A 25,725-nucleotide genomic window follows, 5' to 3' on the forward strand; every position below is an offset into this window, starting at 1 on the left:
AAATATCCCTAAGATGCAGAAATGTGAACATATGCACAGCAACTTATAGTTTAATTTTTAATTAAATACATAAACATTAATATTTCGGGACTACCGCACCTCCTCCGAAAGCACGGGGGGGGTGTGCGTGAACCTCGGTTCGCGTGGAAAGTGTATGCGTGAACTATTTCGGGACTACCGCACCTCCCCCGAAAGCACGGGGGAGGGTGTGCGTGAACCTCGGTTCGCGTGGACAGTGTATGCGTGGAGGCAGTAGGTTCCGCCCCCCTGCGGGGGGCTCCATTTTTTTCAGTAAAGCAGAGTATACAGCAGAGTATATAAACTAATATATTTGTACTTTGTGTATGATTTTATAGTTGTTTACATTACTTGAGAGCTGTTTTGGTTTGTTTCGCGTGGAAAATGTATGTGCGGAGACAGTAAGTTAAAAATGTTAAAAAAGTTGCTAAACTTTGGAGTCGCAAAAAATCCTTTTGGTATATGTGTTTTCTATCTAAAAGGAACCTATTCACAAAGTTTCACCTAAATCTGAGCATGGACGTTTTCGGAAGTACAGCCTTCAATTTTGAATATATTCCTGCATCTTTGGGATATTTTGTCGTAAGATATTTTGCTAGGGGATATTTTGTCATGGGATATTTTGCCATGAGATATATTGTCGCGGGATGTTCTGTCGCTGGGATAATAAGACCGGGATATTTTGTCGCGGGATGTTATGTCCGGGATATTTAGACGTGACACCAACTTAGATTCATTTTAGATTACAAAATTATTTTATTGTAGGAGTCGCCAAAATTCCGTTTAAAGGCTTTTATCTTAATCTGAAATAAAGCTTTTTACAAAGTTTCATCGAAATCGGAGGAAGACCATTTCCGGAGCTCCACCCCAATTTCTTTTTAAATATTTCAAATTTGTTACTATTGATAAAGTTATTCACTAATAAGTACGTGGATCATTGTATCAGTCCGTCCTCATATATCTCAAACATAAAGAACGTAAATCATCCCTGAAAAACAAATGGAATCTTCTCGAACATCGTAACATTCACAGGATAGAGTGTTTTAATCACCGAGGATCGCGCTTGTTGAAGATGTGAACTACTCGTGAACGTAACACCCTCTGTATTCTTCACTACCACAGACAGAAAAAAAGAGGGTAAAGTGAGAGGTGGTGGTACTAGAAGGGATGAAAATGGAGCTAAGCGCGATAATTAGTGTCGGAAAGGGTTAGTCGGCTGAGAGGGTATGAGTTGTATCGCTCCATGGAAAAGCGAGAAGCTATATAGGAAGAAACAGTCCGTTCTCCTGAAAATGAGTTTCTGAAAGGAGAGTTTAAATCCAAAGGATAAAAATTGAATCTCGTCGTTAATGGCATTGCAAAATACATTACGGAAATCAAAAGTAAAACATCCGGAAGCTTCACTTACGACCGCTTTATTTTCGTTCATATCGATTAAATCGAATCGATTTTAAATGTTTTAAACATAAAATATATTATCAATATACAGGCGTTCAAAAAACCATTCGCGTAATATAAAATAAGAAAAGATTCTCAAATTTGAAATCGCGACAAAGCTAACTTAACTCCAAAAACACCGATAATTAATTAATAACACATCCAAGAATATATCGCGTAAGTAACACAATTCAAATGATATTCACACACAGTTACTTTATTAAGACGCAAATTGACATATCTATATATTTTTCTTGCAGATGTCAGCAGAAGAAAAACATTAGAGCTAGCGAAGACATCTTTCTCACAGGGATGTTTACGCAAGGCTCATTGAATCGAATCACTTTCACGTTATAATTTATAAGACGGTTCACTTCTGCAGGTTATCGTAACAGGGTTCAACGCGATGCAGCGCACTTGTGTCTACACGAGATACTTCTCCCTTTCATTATCCACGATGCTCTTTGCGCTGCAATACAGAAAAGCGCTTCCTCGTGCTAAGAAGACGGCGCGCGCGGGAGTATACAACCGGAAAAGAGGAAAGAGCCGAACGAGAGGCGCGAGAGGCATATACGTTTACATGAGAGAAAGATCGAGAGACACGGATGGGGGTGGGAGGAGGAGGAGGGTAGAACGCATTGCATTCGCATATTGTGCAAGGGGATTACCTCGGATTATGCCCGACTGCGAGCGCAAACAGGATCACGTCACTTCTGTTTGCAAGACGCCAAGCTGTCGATTTAGTGAACTCGAACTCGACTTTATCTCGCGTGGAATCGCCAATGGAACAGCGATTTTCCGAGAGGCTTTTTTTTCCTTAGTCATATGCTATTTAAGTCCAACAAGATTAAACATCGGATAAAGAAGAGTTACTACATGGGCGACCAAGAGTACATTTTAAATTTCTCTTTCAAGTAATCATAAAATAATGTAAGATATGTGTCGTAATCGTGGAAATATAAATTGGTGTTTCAATTACAGAGAAGAAATTATTAAATTTTTTATTCAACTGTTTTTTTCTTCAGCAAACACTTCAACGAGATACGATTTTTTCAAAATAACTTCTCCGACATTAAATATTTTTATCATAATCTTTTATTAAATTCAGAATAATATCATCTGATTGCCGATTAAATAAGGCATTCTTTATAATCGCATCTTTTGTTAACAGAATTCTTCAACTAATTTTTGGATGAATTAAGATCTATGGATACGAATTAATAGCGATTCAATTAATTGTTTAAAGAAACAAATTGTCAAAAGCATATTTCGTTTTCGTTGGAAAAACGGAGAAGATTCTTATTGTTAGTTGAATTAAGAAATTGTCATCGTTAAACTGGTCGAAGATCATTCACTGCTGGACGAGATGTGGAAAAATGGACTCGCGTGGTTATCGCGGGACAAATTCGAACTCTTCTTGAACGCTTCGCAAATGCAACGCAACGCAACGCAACGCAACGCAACGCAACGCGGCGAGACGCCGCGCCGGGTGCAACGGAGCGGTGGCGGGAAGGTAGCATTATACACGCGGATGGTAATAGGTTTCATATCCACGAGCTGCCGGCGCATTATGCTTTACATTTCCGGCGAAACACTGTTAATGGCACCCACCGCCGTCGCTACCGCGACTACCATCGAAATCCACCCCGTAATACACGCCCAACAGCCCCCACAGGCATTAACCGCTCGCGCTACCGTATAAAGTGACTTCCGCCCGCGATTACGTTCGTCGTGAGCACGTATACACGTTTGTGCGTTTGTACGTTAATTATTAATTAACGCGGGCGAAGAATGAGGCCGCGTATTATCGACGATAAACTGTTTCGCGTAATCGAGGACGATTGAGAGATAAATCGCTTTAACGTAACGCACGCAGCTTGTGCGCGGGATTAATTAATTCGATTTCAAGTACCTGCATGCTTTTGTATTTCTTTTTTTACTTTTACAAAGTTTACACACATGCGCGCACACGCGTAGGCAAACAGGTGTATTTTTAACATCTCCTTATAAAAAATCTTATATAAATGTTGTATTTGTTATCTTTTAGGAAAGTCTGACACACGTATACGTTTGAATCGTTATGCAACCAAATTTACGTCATTATTACTTTGATAAACTTACATCCCTCTTCTTGTGTATCAACAAAATAACGTAATATGAAAATGTTAACACATGTATGGATCTGTGCAAAATAACTGCAATAATCAAAGCAACTGTAATTAATTGTGAAATTACTTCTGAATCTTGAAAAAATATTGGAGTACGTCGTTTACGTTTTTCAGTGCATTCAGCAACATAATTTCTACAATCATTATATTTTTTATCTTTAATTCCCACAATCTGTAGCAACGTGCATACATTTGGAAAAATTTGTTTTGCACCCAGCTTCGCAGAAATTTCCTTAATTATCGTATGACAATGGTCGAGTCAACCTGTTTAACGATATTTCTCGTTTTCATTTTATTTCGATATCGATCAAAATCCGATAATGTCCCAATCCATTCCAGATGTAGACCGTCGAAAGACGTTTCATTGATCAACGTTAATTCGCGCGCGTCGTTTATAGGATCTATTCCTGTTTAACGGCACGTTAATAATGAACAGTTAACGAGGCGTTAAACGGTTATAGATCTTACGGAAGGCTTCCTTCGAAACATAATACAATTCAATCTAATGCAATTGCGTTCCGTACTATAAGGAGGTTCGCGGCCAATTTTCTGCTCTTTTGTAATAATTTCCTGTTATTTATGAGCTTTCTTCCTCGGATTTTCGAATCGTTTTCATTACGTTGCGCTTTTCTGCGGGGCTCTACTTTTCGGCGTGTCACACAAGGCTCTTATCCTTAACATTTGTTCTTAGATTTGTATTTGTATGAATTTATCTGGTAAATTTAAATCTGATAGATAAAAGAAAGTAGGGAAAAGTGCTAACCAGATCTTTATAGTTAGGTTTATATCAAATGTTCTATGAAATATCGAATCCAATCAGGGCAAGTTGTTTGATATATCCAGAGAATGCATTCTCTATTACATATCTTATTGATCAACATTTTTTTCACAGTCAGAGTATAAGAACGAATATCTTGTAATACATTTTTTCTCATTTTGTTCTACTTTTCAAATAAATTTGAATTAATTTATTTGCGCATCAAAGCTTTACGAAGTGCAAATGTATTCTTTGTGTACCCTAATATTCATTAATTGTAAGAGTATGTAAATAATAAAATATTATTTTAAAACGATGCTTTTACAGTACAAAATTTCGCATATCAAATTAAAAATTGTAAACAAACTAAAATAGCTCCAGGATTGGAGAAAAACTGAATTTCTCGCAGAAATGTTCGATGGCAGTCGCAAAGGGTTCTCGCTCAAGAACATCGGCTGATTGTGAGGGGCAGTGGCGGCTTAGATGCTCAACGCGGACCGATGTTGTTTACGAGCAACCGACGCCGTTGCCGTCGTATATTTACCCCGATTAGAGAATCGGGTCTACCGCAAAGAAACTACCGTAGTAGCCGACGCACAATGCGCCGTCACGACGCTGGAAAGGAGCGTTCACAATGATCGTGTCGGATATCACTGCGGGGCGTCCCACACTTGCGCGCTCGACATTCAGACTTCGGAGGCTCTTTCACTCGCGCGTTTTACATGGCGAATCATATAAAGCCTATCGCCTAATTACCGCCATAATACCGTGACTGTGTGCGGAAGAGAAGGGAGGAAACCGAGGAGACCCTACGACGAGATGCAGGCGTATGTGAGAGAAAGATGGAACGAGAGGGATAGAGAGGCACCACGTATATATACGTCGCGTGTAAATTCGACGCGCTATTCAATCGCATTCGTCTCCGGTACTGCGATGAGCTTGCGGGGGAGGGTGAGCACCTAACGCTTTAAGCCGCATTATACGCTACGTGCATGCAATCTGCATTCCCACGCGCGACGCGCATTCGCCTGCCGCGGCTGATACCGCGAGCTGTGTTAATCAGCGGGATGAACCGTCGGGATTCGGGCGGGTTTTGCTGCACAGCGAGGGATTAACGACGCGTTCATGGCGTTCAATTAGCCGAGCGCACTCGTGCCTGATGAAGACGCCGGGGCCCGGGGGGATGCCGTCGAAGTAAGATACTTTGAACACTCGGCATCTTCAGCGTCGATATGTCAGGCAAAGTCTTTAGTCGCGATCAGAATGATGAGATATTTATATCGATGATGTCTCTCTCTCTCTCTCTCTCTCTGACAGGTCATATTTTTAAATATTTCCTACATATTGCATATCTTTTTTTTATGATGAGCAAACGGGTTATGTCTCAGCGAATTGAATTTTAGGAATTCCTGTTTGTATTGGATAAAATTAATTTTTTATTGGCAAAAGGTAAAACAATTATGCAATTAATATTACATTTCTTTAATACTTTAAAATGAATTTTTCTCAGCATGCATTCACAGTATGCGATACTGATTATTTTATATCAAAAATATGATTTATTTATGATTTATATACTGTATCCATCATCATATATTCAATTAATATTGTTTAAAAAAATGAATATTATGATTATAATATCTATTTTCATGTTATATTATTAAATAATGGCAGAGTTATAAGTTTCTGCACGTCAGAAGCTCTACCATTTCGTAGAAAGAGAAAGATAAAGATGCAGAAGTTCAACAAAAATTCGTTGAATTCAAATTAAAATAACCTTTACTAACGAATCAATTAAGCAATATATTCGCGTAAGGTTTCATGGGACAAAAAAATTTAGCAAGTTTATCGACTCTTTGAAATTCAGCCGTCGATAGCCAACGAACGCGCTTTTTTTTACGAATAAAAAAATTCGAGACAATGAAATCTATTTACACTGCAAATATTTAATTTTAATTTTAATGCTCGATTAAGAAATTTGTGGATTTCTTAATTTATCTTTTTCTCTCTAATATACAATTTAATATACGTATAATAACAAGTGTAAAATAAAGAGAAATTCAATATTACAGTAAACAAGAAACGCAATGTTTTTCTTCATTTCTATAGTCAGTTTAAATTTAAAATGGATTGACGGTGGTAAAGAGGAATAGAAAAGAATATACAAGTTGTTCAGCTATAATAATTGATTTCAAAGATTCGCGAAACAGTCGGAATCTTTCTATATTTCATGTCTCACTGTTAAATTCGTAGTGTCAAATTATACTCAATTTAAGTCACATTTTTAACTATTCCTATAAGTCACCACTGCTCCTACTCAACATGTCGTTAATTTAATTAAACCAACGTTAATTTAACATTTAACTAAACCAATGGAGTTAAAATAATATTGTTTCATGATAAAGTAATAAATTTCGACACACATAGAAATTAAAAATAACAAAATGTTATTTAATTCAAGGTATTGGTTTAAATTTTATCCTTTAACATTCAACAGTGTATTCTCTTTCATTGGATATACTCTTTAATCAAAGCTGCCCACAAACACGTGATGAATGATGACGTACCAAGAGCTCCCGACGGCCGACGGTGCCGGTCCTCCCTCCGACGTTCTCGTTGGACGAAGGCACCACTGCGAATCCGTTAGCCGGTTTCTGCTTTCGTCGCACCTCGCGTATACGAATACACAGTTCTTCCCGAGGGCGAGAGTCGCGACTTCGTGTCACTCGCGCGAGATCTGACACTCTGATTCGAACCGCGAATTCTGATCTGTCGCTCCAATCGGAATCGCGAGAATCCTCTCACTCCCGCGGCTAGTCGCGCGCTTTAAACGTTTTGCCGGTCAATCCGTCGAGGGTGGCAGATACGATTTTCGCGTCAGCTGTCGGTGTTCGCGCGCGACGAGCTCTCGGCTTGGTGGTGAGAGCCAATTGCTGTGTAACCGGCCACCGCGCTTGCCGATCCGCGCGAGTGCAGCACACGTGCTGCTCTGCAGCGTGGTTCTTCTCCTCTCTTCGTTTTCGTGAGGGATCCCGTCGGAGATCGGGGCGGAGGAGGGTGACCCCGACGACACGGTGCGGCGCGACGCTACGCGAGGAGCTTGTACGCCTTCGAACGCCTAAACCTTAGTGAGAGAGCGCGAGGAAGAGAGAGAAGGATGTATTGTACGTATACATGTAGCAACGAATAAGTGGAGAAAAGACAGGAGAGAGACAGACAGACAGACAGAGAAAAAGAAAAAGGGCAAGAGAAAGGGAGAGAGAGAGGGCGGCGAGATGCGTGTTGGTTGTCGGGCGAGAAAAAAGGCGAGAGCGCGGGACTAGCCGCGCTGGAAATATTATTAGGTAAAGCACACGCACGGACTGACACGCACCGACTCGCGGACTCTCGTTGGGTCGTGCCGCCGTGGTGGCCGCGGCCTCGTGTTGGTACGTCCGACTGCCGTTTCGGACCAATGGGCGGTGGGCGCAGCCGCCCCTCTCCGCGCTTGAGGAGTGGGGTGGGGGGATCCCGACTCCGCTTCGTGACATCATCGATTCTGAATGGTGGAGATGCTCAACCGTGCGGAAGGTACATCGGAGGGCGCGTGCTGCGCGCGCAATGCGCACGCTCGGCAACGTGCGCTGTGCGCACTGCATCACACGGGAAAAAGGATGTATGCGGCCGGGGGGGATACGCGCGTATCGGCGTCAGACGGAGATGAACCACAACGCGAAGACGATATACCTCTCGATCTCCCCTCTCTGTTCCTCGGTATTTCTTAATTATCTTTCTCTCTCTCTCACTCTTTTTCCTTCCTCCGATATGTGTATCGGTTAATCGAGACTAATGATTTGGAATGTTGGGCATTATGCTGATCTGTTTATTGTAATTGGAACCTGAATTTTGAGATTAAAACATATTTAAAACTTATTCAAAAGTAGATATTATTAAATATATAAAAAGATGGGATTTCGTATTATCGATCAGAAAAGTTCATTAAAAATTTCTATTTATGTGTTATAATAGTAAAGATTTATGATAGGATAAAATACTTCTAAAATGCAACAATCGAAGTGGATATAATATACATTGCTATGCCACACTGTTCATTAAAAGAATACCTGCAGTATATGATAACTTAATAACGTTCGAGTCGTGAGGCATGTCGATTTGAATGAAATGATTTTATCTGTGGTATATTTCTACGACGCTTATAATTATGGATATAACATGACTACTTTCGAAGATAAGGCTATTTTATCTTTACACCTATTCGAATCAACCTTGACAGCCTGGATAAAAATAGCAGCAATCCAATCTGCACAAGATATCTTTTTAAGATGAATCGGTCTCTTAATCCTATATTATCTGAATTTTTTATACCGCTTAAAAAATTTTGCCAACATAGATTTATACTTTTCTTAAAAATTATACGTTTATAATTTAATTTTATAATTTTATTTCTACTTATATATATATATATATTATAAATATATATGTTTCTATATCCCTCTTCCTTGATCCTGATTTTAAATTCATGAATAAACATTTTAAAACAGATATTCTAACAAACGCGGGATGAAATAATAAATATAAGCAAATGAAATCTTCTAATACTCGAGTATATTCGCTAGTATGTCCTAATGTAAACAATTTTCCATATACTTTTATTAATTTCGACGAAACAGGAATTATGACAAATGATCCTGAAAAAAAAAGAAAAAATATATGTATATTGTACTACTTGTCGCAGCGTATCGTTTAAAATTTTTTCTTTTCGCATTTTTCTCATTTTTACAAAACACAAATTTGAGCATATTGTACACGTAAAAAAAAGTAACAAAATTCAAATGACTATTGTACTCTTATAGAGAGCTCTTCCGAAGTTTTCCAAGGTTTTTTAATTTATTAGAGCTTTTAATCTATTACTAGCTATTTGCTATTTATCCTCTGTCTATACCTCTCGTTTAAAATATCTTTGAATTTTCACCGATTTTCGTGACAGACGGGAGACGAATTCCAGAGAAACGAGAGAAGCGCGGGCTTTACGTCGTCGGAATTTCGCATCGCTCGCACTCCGAAAGCTGGGGAAAGGCACGTCTCTCTCGCGCGGAGGGATATTAAAATATAATTGGCGTTTGTCCCCTACGCGTGCAAAGCGGTATCTAGTCACGCGTGGACCGACCGACCGTGGGTGTTATGCACGCCAGAGTACGTCAGGCGCGCGCGGGGGTGATTCACCCTCTCTCTATGCCTCGGTGTGTCCCTACGGTCTTTCTCGCGGGACGGGGAATGAGGGAAGGGTAGAGGTGGATGCATCCACTCCCTTGTCGACGCGATGCGTATATAGGGCCGCAAGCTCGTTTCACACGGAAACTTGCGATGTATTGAAACACAAGACTCAAGCTGTTTATTCTGAAAGCGATTATAGTTTTTGGAGTTCAAGTTCTGAAGGTACCGTGACTTTCAATTGGGATACGGAAATAAAGTACCTAATGTGGTATCTATCGATCTTCGTAACTTGGTAACTGACTTACGTCGCTTTCGGACGAAACGAGGTATGTAATGGGTCGTACGAAGAAAGTGGAGCGAATGCTTTTATTGATTTATCGAAGACGTTTTGAGAAACTCGAATAACGACATTTGTTCGGGACATTTGTTTTATTGGAATTTAAACCGTTTGTTTCTTTTTTATAGAAGTAACTACAATGAACAACTTTCAGAAAAAGATAAAACCACGTAGATTTGCTTCTATCATATGAAAAATCAATGTACATATTCCGTTCAGAGATGAGATGTAGAAAATAAATACATATCCATATTATCCATATAACGTTTACGATTTCTCACGGTATAACAATAAAGCGTAAAGATGCATTACACATTCTAAATATTTCTGCAATTGCATTGTTAATACATGTAAATGAAAAACAAATTAAATATAAAGCGATAAAGTTAGAAAAACGTGTATACAAGTACCTGCAATATTAAATCAAGAGATATAACTTATTAAATGTATGATCTCTTAATACCTATACTAATAAGTAAAATCTTTGCATCTTGAAATTTAATTTCCTCTCTTTCTCATCCCATCATATTTTTATGTCTTATATATCTCTTGATTTTCTCGATATTCGTGAGAAAGCAATGTCGATTTAATTCCCAAAAAAGAAATATCGACCTCGTTCTAAACTTGATAACAGTTTAATAATAGGTAAGTTTATCAGTTGCCGAATTTGCGATAAATATTGATTAAAGAATTGCATAAATTAAAACAAGATCACGTGGACGTAAGATGATCGTGTCACGCGAACCCGATCAAACAGAATTGAACGAGTTACGAAGGTCAACCGTGGTGCGATTTGCGCCATAAGAAACTCAGAGAAGTTTGCTCAAGTTATCTTCGCCTTCGCACTTCGCGAAAACTTCGGCGAAGATAACGGTCACGAAATGAAAACAACAAGTTTCAACAGATGCTCGGAGTAATTCAGCAGCAATGAAGTAGATAGATTCTCTAATTGTTAATACTACTTGTTAAGTACCTTTTCATATTCTAATAAATTGATTGGTCTTCTTGCTGATTGCAAAAGAAACCTTGGTCGAAACAAAGCTGTATAGGCTACACGTTCTAATACGATATTCTGATAGAACGCTGTACAGTTTGAAAGTAGTGTTGTGTAAGTAAACAAGTTTATCTTATTTACAGTATTAAAAGTAATTTTAAAAGTAAGACTTTTATATTAAAACAGTATTATGCTTGCTTTCATCAGCATTAATCAGACCTTACAGTCTAGCTTCATATTAAAGTTGATTAAGGTTGATAAAATCCTGAATAAATTAATAGCTTATTAGTTGAGTTTCCAACGCTTTATAAATTTGCTTACGCAGCCCCTTTACTATCACACTTTATGATCGAGTTATCATTGATTTATTATCATCTCAGTTTGCGTGCTGCAAATATTATGGAGAAGTAGTTTTCGACAATTTTTAATGATTTTTTTTCATCCGGGACCTGCGGATCTGCGCGCGCAATCGGATTCGCGGATATCCCAGAATCCGAAGAGCCGCCACTGCAGGTCACGATGTGAACCCGGCTTTAGGAGATCCACGCGGTGGAAGTAACGCGTTTCGATTTTGCGTTAGTTCAGCTACGCGTGAATCCAGCCAAGGTCAAGTCGTTCCCCGTTTCCGAGCATCCCTCCGGCACTCGGGCAGGGCTCTTAAGATCGATTCCAACCAATTTTATACGTAGAGTGGCGCGCTACAAAAGCACGATGACGTTAGGTGAGACGCAATTATCTTCGTTTACACCTACCTGCTCTTGACCAAACCGTTGTTGCTAATTACCGCGTTTTAATGAATTAATTATGTAAGATGTCTGTGTCGAGTCTGCATATTCTCGGAAGTTTTAAAACCAAAAAAATATTAGACAAAAACGAGAATACAAGAATTAATTCGATATCAATTGTTTACTTAAAAAATAAAATATAGAACGCAAGCAGAACTTCAAAAAGTAAGCTGACATTGCATTTCTCGATATTGCATTGTTTATCTCGCCGTCTCAATCAACTTCATATCTCTTTCAAAGTAGTTCTATCCTTAAACAAGTGGCTATTCCGATTTCTCAAATATATAAAAAATTTTTTTGTTTTATTTTCTGTATTTTCTTAATAATAATGATAATAATAACTTCATTGAAAAGAAAATGATATAAAATATTATACATGGAAGCAAAAGTATAGAAATTGCAAGTCAAGGAGACAAATTATCAGCAATGCTATACAAGTCTAGACTTTTAATATAATTAAAATAACAAAAAATAGTAATAACAATAATAATAATTTATATGTACGGATATGTGACTCACCATTAATAATATACAAAAATTGCACATGATCATATACAAGATCGTATATACATTAATATATAGGTATATAAGTACACAGAAATGTATGAAATTCTAGAATAATTAAGTAATAATATTGAATTAGCAATTAAAGATATAATATTTAACAACTATCAGTGAAGTGACTCTGAGATATATTGTGCCGAATTTGTTTTGTATATTTTATTGTTTGTCTCTCTTTCCGACTCTCTGGGTTTATTTTAAATATCAATTTGAACTTTCTGATCTCTTCGCATATCGATACCGTTCTCCCTAGCAAACATAAGACAGATATGCAACTATTTTCATCCAGTATACGTTTAACGAGCCTGTTATCGACTCCGTGCTCGTCTATCCGATGATTCTCCATCGCCACTTGAACAAACCCGAGAATAGCGTGGCTCTTGGTGGCGGAGCCAACAAAGCAAAGAGCAGAAAGAAGTTATTATTTACCGATTCTCGCGCGTCTGTCCTCGAAAACACGTCGCGTCGGCGCGATAACGCTATTTGCGAAGTTTGGGTCTACCTTCGAAAAAAATGAAGAATCGATTGTAGCTTTGCGCAATTGTTATTATATCAATATCACTTATTTCATTGCTAGCTTATGCTCGGTTGTACGAGAGTAAGTCGTGGTCAAAATTATGATAAGGAACATCTGGCGAGAGAATTACTTTACTGAATTATAAATCACTTTATACACTTTAAAAAATATAAAATGCACTTTAGCGCTAACTAAAATAAAATTGATTTTTACTATATCTTGGTTCTAATTGCATGGAACGTTATTATTTTCGTCTCCATGGATAAGGGTCATTTATCATTTTGTCATATTATAAAATTTATTTACAATTGAAGCAAATATCTTAGTGTTATAATTATCTAAAAATGCTAATAATTATGTGAGTAATGAAATTTTAAGAAAAGTTATTTAACATCTTGCATATTTTATTTAAATAATAATAATATAGATATATAAATATAGATATATAGATATATAAATTAAAATAATATATATATATATTTAAAAGTATATACATATATGTATATGTATACATAGTAATGTAATTTGAAAAATTCCATAACTATTTGATTCCACTTTCCATGTGGTTCTCCAACATTCCTTTAAATGTAATCTAGTTTGCTGAAATATTTTCACATTCCCGGACAAGCAGGTAACCGAACGAGTTGAAGAGAAAAACAAGAAGACGAAAGACTCAACGGAGAGAGAAGGAGAAGAACGAGGGAGAGAGAGTGGCGAAGCGCCGAGAGAAAGAGCCAGGTAGAGAAGGGCAAAACAAACAAATTAACGTCAGAGTCGCTTGTTTATTGTTGGGTGGGGACACGGTAACCACGCCTTTGTCAAGCACGCCCTCCGAGAGCGTTACGTTCCCCGCTGCCCTCTCGTCCCTCGTATCCCCCTATCAACGCCCCTGGCTCGCTCGGAATCTCCCCACCGAGACGCCCGCCACTCGACGTTCGGGTGTGTACACGGTGGTGGAAGTGACGTCAGCAGACCCGATGCCGGGCATGCAACAGGCTGCTTTCGGCTGGTCACCGAAACCGCCCGAACAATCGCGCGTAACTTTACTTTTAAATTTGCCCTTTGCCCATACTCATACGCCTCGAGAAAGTCGCCGTTCGAATAGATACAGTGCAACTTCTTATGTATAAAATAGCGTTATGTAGTCCAAAAATTTATAGTCTTGTTTTTGGAAATTTTATTAACTGTTCTGAAAAAGTATCTAATGAATTAAAAGAAATTCTATCTATATTTATAAGTTATCTAACTTGACGCTTATGCTTTAAAATTTAAATGTAAATGTAACGTTTGTTTCTCTTATAGAAACTTCTAGTTATTAATAAATAAAATATCTTTCGCATGACATTTCATCAACTGTTAAGATTCAATTTATTATCACTTTTCTTCCAAAGCTCAATATTTAAGCTTAATATATGTTTTAATAAATGAATCGATAAAGATATGGAAATGAATTATATGGAAATGAAGAAATGAAGAGCTAAGCGGTGCTGCTTTGTGTGTGCGTGTGTGTTCAAAAGCGATTATGGGAATAAGAAAGCGGGAAAAAGGACGAAAGGGAAAGAGGGGTGGTTGTTGTCTATATAGGGGGTTCCGAGCAAGTATGGACTTGGTCGACGAGAGGGCCGCCGGTGCACGGATTGTAAATTATACCGGGCAGATAGAGAGAAATTCATGCTCTGATGACGCAGCGTTAACCACTCTCCGGTCATGCGATGATCAAAGGTAACAGTAATGGCCCGTGAGAGGATATCCGCCTGTATTTCGCCTAATATACTGCACGCTAAATGCTGACGCGATTTCGGCAGCCGGACCGAGAGGGAGCGACGAGAGGACGATGAAGAGGGGGCGAGGCGCGCGAAGGAGGGTGGTAAACGCACCACCGAGAGGGCGAGATGAAGATAGAGAGAGAGAGAGAGAGAGAGAGAGAGAGAGAAAGGGGGAAAGAGGAAGAGGTCATAGGTGCGCAGGAGGGCGCGTAACGCGCGCGTGACGAAGAGATACGCAGAACGCCATAAATTGTCGGAGCAACGTGTGCACCTAACCCGAACACCCCCATGTCGACGAACGGCCGAGCGAGAGATCGCGCTTACCGTGTGGCTTTCAAAAATTTCACACACATTACCGATCTCTCCTCCCGAACGGCGCGGCATGGCCGTCGCGTTTCGTTCCGCTCCTGGCTCGATCCATCATTTCGGTAGTTTACTGCGGAGCCATGCGAAAATTACCCCGATAACGTCCTCGGCCACGGCTCGTTTGTCTCTGGAATTCACGCGGTGACTCTCCTCTTTTAAACGACGCTTATATCACAGCCGAATTACGTTCTTACGCGGAAATAGTAGTAATTTCTGTCTAAAATACTCCAGTTTTGATTTCTGAAGTATTACAATTTTTTTTAAACGGTGAGGTTATATATTAGGTTGTATATCATATTATAGAAAAGAAATTGAATTTTTTTACAAATTGTCATTTCCCCTTCTAAGGAAATAATATTAACCGGACGATTTTACATTCGAACAAAATCTTAAACGTTTTTTGATTTTACGAATTGCCCTTACCGAACAGTCTCAGCCCCATGAAGGCCATATAAATAATACGCACATATAACAATCTTTCCCCTAAAATATTCTCGTAAATCCTATATGATCGTTTCCGACAATTTTGCATAGTCAAAGACACGTGTACGTTTGTACGAGGACTGTCGAGAAAGATTGTAATAAAGCCAGAGAACAGGACGGCACCCCCCGCGCGTATTTCGGCAGCATCGAATAATGGGAGGCCTCCGTGTGTGCGGTAGTATCGGTATAATAGTGTTTCTCAATTCCCCTTCCCTCTTCGGCACAATGGGTCGGCCAGGTCAAGTGTGCGCACACTAATCATGTTCCTGGTCAGAGAGCGGAGGTCCGAAAATGTACTGACGAAATGCGAACTATGCACGAATCACAATGCCCGGCTCGCACTCTCGACCAGATGCCACGGAGCATTCTGCGTGATGCTGCCCTACGGCCGGTATGCGAAGGCCCCGGACGCTGTAAGCTGGAACGCGCGTTTTCCCGGGCCACGTATCGATCATCCACGTATATCCGTGTATATCGATGCCGGCTACTATTAGCTCGTGTAGTCGGCCCGCGCTTCTCTCTCATTTCACTTATACTCTTCGACAAGTCAACGGAAATTTCATCGCGTCGCACTCGGCGCTCTTGCTGGAGTTAAGAAGCTAATCTTTTATTTCTTTTGACGGGATCTTTTTACTTTCTCCAAAAATTCTGACAGTTATGCGGGAATGATGAACAAGAGATTAATATGCAATGCATGCGCGGTTTCAATTTTAAACTTCATTGTGTTTATTCGGTCCAGCAGCTGGCAATTCGCACTCAACAATATATTTGTTTATCATAATAATACGATCTCTACGACGACTATGTATAACTTTTATTAAATAATTTAAATATAAAAGAGTCAGGTATATCTTATTCTTATGTCTGAGATGCTCGTACGTGGCATTTTTGTCATTGTAATTTAAAGTTGTTTTGAAAAATCGCAAATCCCGAAATTAAAGGATATAAAGTTGTCGTCTATCGTGCATGGAGATCGAACTGTTTAAACGGGAATTATATTGCGTTTTTTTTTTAAATACAATAAAAAACTTAATCATCTTTTTTGTTAAGAATTGGCAAATCCTATTTATTACAATGTGAAAAATATAGATTACTACGTTTTACAGTCCATTAAAACTTGTATTATCCTTCATACCATTAATTTAAAAAATGTGCTGACAAACTAATTTTAATAAATGACGTGTTTTCATTTTTCAAATTCTGTAACGCTTTTAACGCGATCAAGATCGCGCCTCATTATCCGTTCCATGCGATTGTATGCGAGAGACTCGCGATGGCACGCAGGAGAGAAGCGGTCCATTGTGACGAAACGACGCGAGTAGCCAAAAAGCCAAAGTATCCGCCACCTGTCTCTCGCATGGACCGAAAGCGAGGAGAACGCCATTCGACGCTTCCCGAGAGATTCAAGAAACGACGTCGAGGGTTTTCCCACATAAAGCTGAAGAGGGATCGCGCGAGCGTGGGGGCGGATGTATCGCGCGAGAAATCACAATGAAGACTTTCGGTCGCTGTTGTGGGATTCGTGTCGTCAGTGACAAAAGGCTCAAGTCGCGATATGAAAGAGCGAAAAGGACGAATCGTGGTCCGGGGATCGAACGAAGGGAGGAAAAGAGAAAGAGCGTGGAAAACGCGTGGGATAAGGGAGGATTAAAATCGAGTACCCCTCTTTGAAGGGTATTAAAATCCGTCCCTTATTACAGATAGGTACGATAGTTCGTTTTTTTTGTGCTACTCCATGCACACAGATGATCCTCGAGCTTGCGGATTATATAATAGGGATTAAATATGCAAATATAAATACATGTATAGTCATTATGTGAATATACAATATATGTATATTATACATGCATATAATAAATGCTTCATATATAATGATTTATAAGCGAAGAAACATGCTCTGCGATATTGAACAACCGTGCTATTTCTATTTCGAAATTACAACATATACGTTCCTTTCATGCCTTCCGTTCGTACTAAAATTACGTATTTGTAGACCATCGAAATATGTCTAGAAGCTTGAGTAATGATGAACACACATCAGTAAATGAGAACAGCCTCAATGCTCGTCGCTTCAAATGCATCTGAAACGCTCGACTCGAGAACCACCCCGTGAAACACGCGGATCGAGAGGGATAGAGAGAGAGGGGGGGGGGAGTCGCAGCAGAGGCTTGAGGGGGTGTCTTTGAATGGGTAAGTTCCGGATTTAAAATCCCGGGCTCCACTCGAAATCGCGTTACCGAACGTGTCTCTCCGCACCCTTCGCAGCGTGCGAAGGGATTAAGAGTACCTAGCGCAAAGTCCTCCGCTTATTTTCACGATATCTCACCGCGGGGTGTTCTTGGGTAACCGCAGATGCGACGCGTCAAAGTCTCGTCTCGAGTCTCAGGTCTGTGACGTAAGCACGCGTAAATACGTCGCGTTCTCGGCATCGTTGCGCCCGTTAGGGGATAACCGGCGCGAGGGTGTGCGTACCGTTAGAGTGGTGGCAAAACGTAACTCGAAATAAAGGCCCTCAAACGAACCAACATGTCGTCCCCTCCGCCCTTAACGCGACAAAGAAGAAAAAGAAGAGGCGGCCGCTCTCTCCCGATGTGTAGCAATTCAATTTCAAAGTGAAGAAACGAGAAATGTAATTAGAGACAGTGCTAAGTGCTCGAGCCTTCGCGCGATATAATTAGCCCCGACCATTCGCACGACGAAAGACGCGCAAGAGTATTTCGGGATTTACATCGGCTCTTTTACACGCGCCACGTTTGATTCTGTTCATCCGCGCAGCGAGTTAAATACGCCATAAGACGTGCTGCTACAAGAATAAAACGTTGCGTTGAAGAATTTTAAGTACATTCGCTTTCGTCTAAGCGAGTAACTTGCAAGTATCGGAATGTGCCAAGCTTGTCTTTTCTTCTCTCTACAGAATCTTGTAGCGGTATTTCTCAAAATTTATATTATCACAATTTTTATTTTTTATATTATTTTAAGAATATCAACTTTATCGTTATCTTATTATCATTTCTCTTAAATTTTCTATCTATCAATTCGATCTACCAATGACTCAATAGTGAAAACTATTCTATTAATAAATTATTAATTCAAAATGATTAAAATTAAACTATGAAACAGGATCGTTCTGAATTAAATTTAAGGGAAAATATTAAGTTATCGGACCATGGAGCCTAATGTATTAAATTCATAACTAAATTTTAAATACTATGTTGTCAAAACATATATGTGTAATCTATATATACTATACATAAAAACCAACTGTCGTCATATCAGATAAAAGTACTTATTCTTAGAGATAATAATCTATTATAATAAGCCAAACGTTTCGATCTTGAGATCATCTTCAGTGGTACATAAAATTTACTGTGAGCGGAGCTCATAAAGTTGTAGCATTAAAATTATTACAAAGCCGTGTGTCAAAACTCGTGTATTATAAAGTACTGTTATAAAATTATTAATTATATCAATCACGGTATTTATTTTCTTTTAATTTTCGTTTTATCCTGTTGTTCATGATTCTTAAAAATTTCAGGATTTAAATAAGTTTTCCATCTATCTCTGTCTAATTATATCCTCTTTCCTTCAAAAATATTATAAATGTTTTCGCACTTCTTCGTTTGTGTAATTCTGGTCTTAATAATGATAAACTTTCACAGTGCATAGGTGCGCGTTCGGATTCTCGGTGCTTCACGGTGGTCCATTTCTCATCGCTCGTCGTCTGTCGCCTGCTTGGAAAATATCGCAGCTTCGTATAAAGTATCTCGATCGGTCTGGTGCATGACCGGTCGACGTCGGGTCATCCAATACTCTACAACGAACTTTTTGTGCCTCGGGATGCCTATGGCTCGCTCCGTCGAGATCCGTCCATCGTCCGTCTCGTCCGTGAGCAGCGGAGGCTTCCCCTGAGTTCTCGGGGTAATATTACGCTTCTGGGTGGCTCACCCTCCCGACGCCGACGACAAATTTTTCATTCTTAGAGTGTCGCCTCGTTCGTGTACTCTTAGATTTTCTTGCTTCGCACGATTATCATGAACGTTATTGAAAGATTTATTTCGAAAGTCAAATAGTGTTATAACAGAGAGTGAGTTTAGATTGACAGGAAAAGTAATTTTGCGAAATAATGACTAACAATTATGACACTTACGGTATTTAATAGCTATAACAAGAGAGTAATTTATCAGCTTAATTTTAATCTTCATTGAATTCCTATTGCTTTAATTTACTCGACATTATTATAGTTCTGAGACAACTTTTTATATTTTGTCTCAAGGAGACAATAAATCTGATATCTTGTACATCTGTGATATTTTTTATTCTATAAGTAGATTCTTTGCGAAACTGCATACTCAAATTGTCCTCCACTTTAATTATATTTTTTACATCAAATACATCATTTTTACAGATTTAAATACGAAAATTACCAAGTATGAAAATTAAACAGTAAACTTTATTCGCGTCCAGGGTGCAATGCGTGTATGTGCGCGATAAGTCGTCTTACGAGAGTAACTTTTCATGGAATGACAGAATCGTGCCGAAGCAAGAAGGTGTCGAGGCAAATAAGCGTAATGGTAATACAAGATACACACGATCCCTAACTACAACTGATCAACGATCCAGCTCGTAGCTCGGCAGACGTTAATGAAATCGAACACTGTGACATTCTCTTACGTGGTGAATGCGAGCATGTAACAAACACGTGCAAGGATATTCTTAAGTACCGCGAGACTAAAAAAAAGGAACATTGCGGACAGAAAATGTTTGCAATTCCTTTCGCCTGTTATTCTCAAGAATCGTTAGATAATTCATATTGAGATTTTTAATTAACTGAATATTTTAATTGTATAAAGAATTTAAAGTATATTTAAAAAATTAAGGGGGTGTAGGAGTATATAGCAAATTGAAAAATAGAATAATTTTAACACTATATAGGTAAGATATTTATTTAACAAGATAGATAAATAGTTTTTTCTTGAAAAAATAATCTTTTAATAATAAAATTATAAAAATTACTGAAACAATGAACAATAATAGCATCCTAAATAAAGTCACTGTAGTCCATTCGCGTTGCATGACCAAAATTTTAGTTTCGCGGTAAATGATCTCAAATAAGCATGCAAGTACCTATACATTTTTTTTTTAACTTTACAGTCGTCATTTTTGATTCACGGAGAAAATTATTAAAAATTTTTATTTTTTACGAACAACATATCCAAATTTGTTTCTTTTTTTGTTATAATTTATTAAAAACATTAAAAACAAAAAAGCCTCCGTGAAATAATGCATGAGAATTTAAAAAAAAATGTTATTTAAAAACTTCAAATTGATCAAATAAACCGTATTTGAATTATTCGTGGCCTGCACATTTCAAAACACGAAACGTTTTGGATAAAAGGACGTTTAGTCTTAAAATGTATAAATTTTCTATTTTTTAACGATTTAGTTATAATTATTAATCTATATTCCATTTTTATAATTTTAAATTAGTAGAAAGCAAAAGAAATTTTTATTAATTCTTTAAATTTTCTAAAGTTTTGTAACATCTTAAGAGAAGGTACATTTATTTATAATAGAAGAACGACGTTTATAGTATTATATTATTATAATTGTTATAGAAAAATATCGTTGTTTGTCTAACTAAATAAAAATAAAAAAAAGGGTATACGCTGTTGTCTTATGATGACTCGATCACGACGCGCTCTCCCGATATACCTAAGTATACGAGTCATCGTCGATCCCGTTCGTCACCGTAAGTCACATTCGTCTCGCTCTCGAGAGTTCTCGCCAGCATCAATGAAGAAATAGTCATTGCGACCGCGCGTAACACGCGCCGGTAACACATCAGCCCGGCATGCACGCATAATCGCGACAAACACGTCCGGCAGTTAGGGCTAGGCCGGCTAGGGCCAGTTCGGCTCGCGAATACAACGCGGGACAGAAGTAGACAGCGGTCCGCGACGAATCGCACAATGCCTGACATCTCCATCGCGCATCGCCGAGGCACGACGGAAACGAGAAACGGGCCCCGCGCGACGTAGTCACGCCCCATCGCGACCCATCGCGACCCATTGTCCGTGGGTCACGTCGTTCCGTCGAGATTTATCGTTCCCGGGGTCCTCTCTCTTGTCATTATCCACGCTCGATTCGCGACGATTATCGACCTCGTCGCACCGACCCCGACACGTTTGTCTGTCCCTCCCACGGAATTTGTTTTTGCCACAGTTTCTGCTATCCGAGCGAATGCCCGTCGGGTCGGCTGCAAACGCACCCGTCATCGTGTCAACCCTTAATTATGGATGTTACAAACTAACAGATATAGAGTCCATGGTCCTAGGGACCTCTGCTTTTAAATATGAAAAAGGAGGAAATAAAAATAAATGCTCTCCACTGTGCAATACGTACTTGTTACACAATTTCTTTGATTTATTTTCTATAAATCAAATGATAGACAGACCATCTTTAATTGTGTAAGTTATAGAGGGGGAATAAAAAAATTACAAAAAATAACTCACCAGTCGATGCGCAACAGCGGAGTTCTAAGTTGTAACTCATCATCTGCGTCGATCTGTAACATAGAAATATTTTTACATTAAAGCAGGGTTCAAGAGATAATCAAACTTGAAATAAATAATTATATCGCGCCCGTTAAATTGTTAAAACATTACTTTAACAAGTTTAACAGATATCTGACTTTAAAATGCAAATGCCAGAAACGATCGCGATCGCCGCAAGTGGCTGCATATTTGCGCATTAACTCGGTTCGCACAATTAATTCACGAAAAATCGTGCAAGTAATATCACGACCGTATACGAATAAGAGAGACACGCGATGTTCGCGACGTAATACTTCTTCTCGCATATGCCGGAGATTCAACTCCGACGAACGTGCACCGATAAGTTAAACTTGGAAAGTAGCGGACGTCGGCACAGATAAGCAAAATAATAAACAAATAATGACAATTACCTCACGGTCGGTCCGCCGTTGCCCGATGCCTCCCAGGCCCCCTCCTCCTCTCCTCGGTCCTCCCCCGATGTCGCATCTCTGACGACGCATTCACTCACTCGTTCACTTGACTCGTTACATGCGTGAAAATATCGTCACTTATGATCGCGCGACACTCTCGACACTTTGCACGGCACTCCCGGTATTAATCTCGCGACGCGACGCGTACTTAATAACACGGTGACGGAAGACGTGCGGCGGAAAAGCATACGATCCGCTCGACCGCGACGTCCGTCGATGTCCCGCAGCCCCCGCAGGTAGACGTTAACATGGCGGAGAGAATTTCGTGAATCGCGCGGCCAACTTCACTCGCCACCTAGGAGCAACCGTCGCGGTCGGCGTCGCGAGGACACTACTGCAATTAAATTATCGATTTATGAACACTGTCTATTCCCCACGATCGCCAAATATCAAAACCAATCACACGATAAAATACGAGGTTAAACGTAATAAGATGTTGATAGAGACTGAGATCTGTGATCGATAATTAAACACGTCGCGGCGTTACTCGAACTCGATTTAGGATTCGCTCGTATCTTTCATCCGTGTTCCGGAAACGACGATAAATTCACTCCGAAGCCACGACGCGAGACGCGAGAGGCGAGAGGCGAGTTGACGGTTGAGAAAAGCGAAATACGAAAGAATGTTATCTAAAGTCAGTATTATCGAGCAAATTTCGCGAAGTACATGTATTAAATACACATTCGATGCCACATATATCACGCACACATGTAACAGTTTTCCGTAATCTGAAAACGGAGTCCGACGACGATACATTACTCCGCGCAACGATCTACGATCCGAGAGTCAATAAATTCCAAGACGAGGTCGCGTACGTGACGCGGGCGCCGCGCCGCGACTTTGCTGTAAACATGATGGAGGGGGGGTAGAGTGACTAGCACGGTGCGCATCTCGGTGTGTCTAGTTACTTTACTCCCGCTCTTTCCCTATTACTCGTGTTGCCGCGACGCCCGCGACCCCGTCTTTGCTCTCGGATCGCGTCGCGGAGTAACCATTGGAGTAACGTACGAATCGCCGAGCCGACGTTTCAGATTACACATTACAGAAAACTGTGACACATCGAATGATTAGCTGATACATGTGCTTCGCGGAATTTATACGAACACGAGCTAGGTATATCGCGTTCGATAATACTGACTCGTCGGAACGCAGCCGACGCGAGGCGGTCCAATGAGGAAAATTTGTGTTTTCGGAAAAGGAATTCTTTCATCATCGGTTGCGTTCCGAAAAACGCGCGGGTATGACCACTCTCATCTTTCTCTCTTCAATGTTCCAACATACGACTGAATGTAGACCGGCCCTAATCGATCGATCGGCATTGTCGTTTTCGGAACACGGATAAAGAATACGAGCGGACGAATCGGAGTAATGTCGCGACGTGTTTAATTAACGCTCACAGATCGCAATCTCTATTAACGTCGTACGTATTTAACTTTGTATTTAATCATGTTTTGATATTTGGCGATCGTGGGAGATAGACACGAATGCGTATGTTCATAAATCGATGATTTAATTGCGGTTAACCAAGTGTAGCGTCTCGCGACGGTTGCTCCGGGCGAGAGTGGCGAGTGAAGTTGGCCGCGCGATTTACGGAATTCTCTCCGCCATGTTAGCATCTAGCTGCGGGGCTGCGGGACATCGACGGACGTCGAGCGGATCGTATGCTTTTCCGTCACCGTGTAATTAAGTACGCGTCGCGTCGCGAGATTAATACCGGGAGTGCCGTGTGCCGTGCAAAGTGTCGAAAGTGTCGCGCGATCATAAGTGACGATATTTTCACGCATATACGAGTCAAGTGAACGAACGAGTGAGTGCGCCGACAGAGATGCGACATCGGGGGAGGAGGAGGGGGCCTGGGAGGCATCGGGCAACGGCGGAGCAACCGTGAGGTGAGTAACTGTTATGTTACTCGTTTATTATTTGCTCTGGCGTAATGGATTTAGTCTAAAATTCTCAGGCACGAGTTGATTCGCCTGCAATATATTATTTAAAGTTTAACATTATTAGAGTGTAACGCCGCGCCGCCGAGTTCGAGCGCCAACGTTGTGAGCATGTGAAAAAAGATTTATATCGATCAAACGCGGAACGTCTCGTCTCACTTATTCGCGTGGTCGTAATACCGTGATAAATTTTTTATAGATTAATTATGCGAACAAATTAATGGAAATATACAGCAATTAACAGCGATCGCGATCATTTTTCGTATTAGTATTTAAAATAAAATATTTATTAAAGTACGATTTAACAATTTAACGCGTGCAATCATTATTTTTTAAAATATTAATTACACTGTTTTAATGGGGATGTATTTGTGTATGTTACAGATCAACGCAGTGTTACAACTCCGCTGCTGCGCATCGATCGGTGAGTTACCTATTCATTTTAATTTTGGGCAATGGATTTGTGAAAATTATATTTTCTTAAAATCCTTCTTTCTCGCAGGATTTTGAAAGAGACATTTAAAAATTCGACTCACTATGTATATCTTTATTTGACGTTAGTCTCAATAATTAAATAACAAAATAACGTTATATGTTAAATGATTCGATTCTTTATATACGGGATGGATTATTTTTATATCCCCACCTAAACGTCTTTTCCTACGCCTTCTACCAAGAAATTTCGCACAAAACACGAGACGTTATATGTTATTAAATAATATAAGCTATATAAGCTATATAAGCTATATAAGGTTTAATGCTATTAAATAACATTATATGCTTTAAAACATATTCTCAATTACGTAACGTATATTTTATTTATATATGCTCATACAAGAGAATGAAAAGCCAAATCAACGCTATCTCTTTCTTTAATTTCCTTCTTAATATGAAATAAAGATAAAATTAATTACGCAGCACAAGATTTCTTCCGTTCAAGTAAATAAACGATAAAGAGAGTGTAACGGACGACGTGTTTATGACTGTGACAGTCACGTTCGTCCCGTGCGGACGAGATTTATCGTCCGAGTAAGAGTGTCTCGTTATTCCGCACGTCGAATTTCGCCGTGCGGACGTTCGAGACCATGGCACCGGAGTCATACCCGTCGTCAATTTTGTTTTCGACGCGGTAGTCGTTAGCGTTAGCGCTTACCCATAGCGATTCGCAAACGGGTGCCGTGAATACCGCGCTGTTATTAGCATGTTGAACGACGCTGCGAGGAACGAGAACGTCGATCCGGCAGGCGTACGCGCCATTAATCCGCGCGCCGAATTACAAGCCACGCTGATGTTCAATGGCCCGAGTGCGATTTCCGCGCTGCGTTACTTTTCGCGCGCGCACGTTTCGCATCGACAAC

General features: G+C 39.7%; 1 protein-coding gene across 3 annotated transcripts in view; it reads right to left on the reverse strand.

Moving 5' to 3' along the window:
- LOC112454424 (paired box protein Pax-6-like) overlaps positions 1-23,186 on the reverse strand; it is a 94,851-nt gene extending 71,665 nt beyond the window's left edge. For 2 of the 3 annotated variants that reach the window (XM_025015805.1, XM_025015809.1), the window contains exon 1: positions 6,948-7,764. The gene's annotated coding sequence lies outside the window, so the exon portion shown is untranslated. Of the gene's footprint in view, positions 1-6,947; positions 7,765-21,915; positions 21,969-22,367 lie in introns of those variants that run through there. The other variant, XM_025015808.1, reaches the window with a different exon arrangement.
- Positions 23,187-25,725: the final 2,539 nt, after the last annotated feature.

Source organism: Temnothorax curvispinosus, unplaced genomic scaffold, assembly GCF_003070985.1.
Source record: "Temnothorax curvispinosus isolate PA1 unplaced genomic scaffold, ASM307098v1 QBEX01005067.1, whole genome shotgun sequence".
Lineage (NCBI taxonomy): Eukaryota > Metazoa > Arthropoda > Insecta > Hymenoptera > Formicidae > Temnothorax > Temnothorax curvispinosus.